Here is a 2,619-nt window from a genome sequence, read left to right as displayed (position 1 = left end):
GGCTGGAGTCTGTGTTCCAATGGCATCCCTGGGGCTGGGTCAGTAGTCATGGGCTCTGGGACAGCAAAGCCTTAAAGTTCTTACAGCCTTGTGGTAACCTGTCACCACCAAGCTGTATTGTTAAGCCATGGCATCTCTTTCCCCTTAATTTCCTGACACCCTCATCAGCCCTTCTCTTGAGTCCATCCCCAGAACTGTGCCTAAGCCTTGAAGAGCTGCCTGTTTAGAGAGAGATGGGCAGAGTGTTTACTAACCACAAGCTGGGAATAGCCTGTCTGAGGTTTCTGCAAACAAAAGACAGGCATGCCAGGTGTGGTTACGCAAGCCTTTAATCCCAGCACTCCAGAGGCTGAAACAGGATCACTAGGAGTGGTCAGCCTGAGCTAGAGTGAGACCCTGCTTCAAAAACAGCTAGGTGTGGTGGTGCATGCCTTCCATCCTAGCACTCAGGAGGCCGAGGTAGGAGGATCACTGAGTTCAAGGCCACCCTGAGACTACATAGTGAATTCCAGGTCAGCCTGGGCCAGAGACCCTACCTTGAAAAACCAAAATACTAAAAAACAAACCAAAAAAACCCCTCATAGGCAGGCATGGTGTGAGTCACGTGATCAGGTGATGACTGACTATTGTGTTCTGGAAAGCCATGCTTCCCTTGGGCAGAACCAGAGCCTACATACTGTGCTTTTAAGTTCTGTCATGGGACTATATAGCTGGTCAAGAGCTAGTCCCTTACGTAGTCCTAGATAAGAATCATAAATAGGGCTGAGAAGATGGCTTGATGGGTAAAGTGCTTGCCTTGCAGGCAGGAGGACCTGAGGTCAATCTCCAGTACCAAGAACTGAGGAGGCAAATACAGGATGCCTGGAGCTCGCTGGCCACCTAGACTGGCTGAGAGTAGATGGCGTCAGGGCTGGAGAGATGGCTTAGCGGTGAAGCGCTTGCCTGTGAAGCCTAAGGACCCCGGTTCGAGGCTTGGTTCCCCAGGTCCTACATTAGCCAGATGCACAAGGGGGCGCATGCGTCTGGAGTTCGTTTGCAGAGGCTGGAAGCCCTGGAGCGCCCATTCTCTCTCCCCCTCTGTCTTTCTCTCTGTGTCTGTCGCTCTCAAATAAATAAATAAAAAATTTAAAAAAAAGAGTAGATGGCGTCCTAAGGAAAACATCCAAAATTGGCCTCTGGCCTCCACCTCCAAGCATACAATCAAAATGAAGTATAGCTCTTCCACCAGCCTGTGGCTACCTCAGGTTTTTTTTTCCTTCCTGCTGAATGGAAGAGGATCTTTCCAAAAGCTTAGGAAGCTTGCCTCCCCAAGTTAGAGGTCAGAAATATAACAAATAAGCTCTCTATATGGCCTGGTGGGAGGTCCAAGTGTAGCTCAGAGGTCCAAGAACCTAGCATGGGTATTAGGCTTGATCCTAAATACTGCAATAATGCACAAAAATCTGGTAGGAAGTTAGTGATGCTTCTACTTCCGTGTCTCTCTTGCAGTTTCTGGCACATCATAACCTCTAATTCTGAACATGGTTCTGCCTCTTCAACTGAATCAAATGTTCGCACTTTCGTGTTTCCTACCTCATCACATGCTCAGCTGCGACTCCGTCCCCACCCGCCTTCCCAGAGCCAGTGGAGATGGGCTGAGCTGGGTCCTCTCTGGTTCAGCAGGGAGGAAAGAAACTGGGCAGCCACAGGCCAGTGAAAAAAAGTGCTAATTGTTATAGTTTCCTGTTGCCTAAGAACTGTACTTTTTTTTTTGGTTTTTCAAGGTAGGGTCTCACTCTAGCCCAGGCTGACCTTGAATTCACTATGGAGTCTTAGGGTGGCCTTGAACTCACCGCGATCCTCCTACCTTTGCCTCCTGAGTGCTGCGATTAAAGGCGTGCGCCACCACGCAAGACTTGTACTTCATTTTGATGTCCTTGCTGGAGGGCAGTTGGGGATGGCTCTCTGCTTCCTGTAAACTGCAAGTTACTCCATGGACCACCTCCTGTGCCCAAGTCCCTGGGGTTTCTTGGGTGTCTGTCCATGCATGAAGCTTGATGGAAGGTGCGAAGTCCCCTTTCAGTCTCCCTGCTGTGAGGAAACCACTGTCACAATCAGGCCTGTGAGCTGTCATTTGCATCCTAACAAGAACTAGGTAGTTATCACCTATGTTAAAGTTGGAGCAATGCTCTTCAAACTGGTCCTGTGACAAGCAGCATCCTTGTCATCCAAGGACTTTTGTTAGGCAAGCAGATTTACTTTTTATGAGAGAGAGAATGGATGTGCCAGGGCTGCGAGCCACTGCAAATGAACTCCAGACACATGTACAACTTTGTGCATTTGGCTTATGTGGGTACAGGGGAATAAAACGCGGATCCTTAGGCTTTGAAGGGAAGTGCCTTAACCACTGAACCATCTCCCCAGCCAGGAAAATTTTTTTTTGTTTTGTTTTGTTTTTGTTTTTCAAGGTAGGGTCTCACTCTATCTCAGGCTGACCTGGAATTCACTATGTAGTCCCAGGATGGCCTCGAACTCTCAGCAATCCTTTTACCTCTGCCTCCCGAGTGCTGGGATTAAAGGCGTGTGCCACCACGCCCAGCTTAGCCAGCGAAAATTTTTAAGAAAAATATTTGAGACGAT

The sequence above is a fragment of the Jaculus jaculus genome, chromosome 12 (assembly GCF_020740685.1).
Source record: "Jaculus jaculus isolate mJacJac1 chromosome 12, mJacJac1.mat.Y.cur, whole genome shotgun sequence".
Classification (NCBI taxonomy): domain Eukaryota; kingdom Metazoa; phylum Chordata; class Mammalia; order Rodentia; family Dipodidae; genus Jaculus; species Jaculus jaculus.
Note: the sequence above shows the minus strand (reverse complement) of the source record.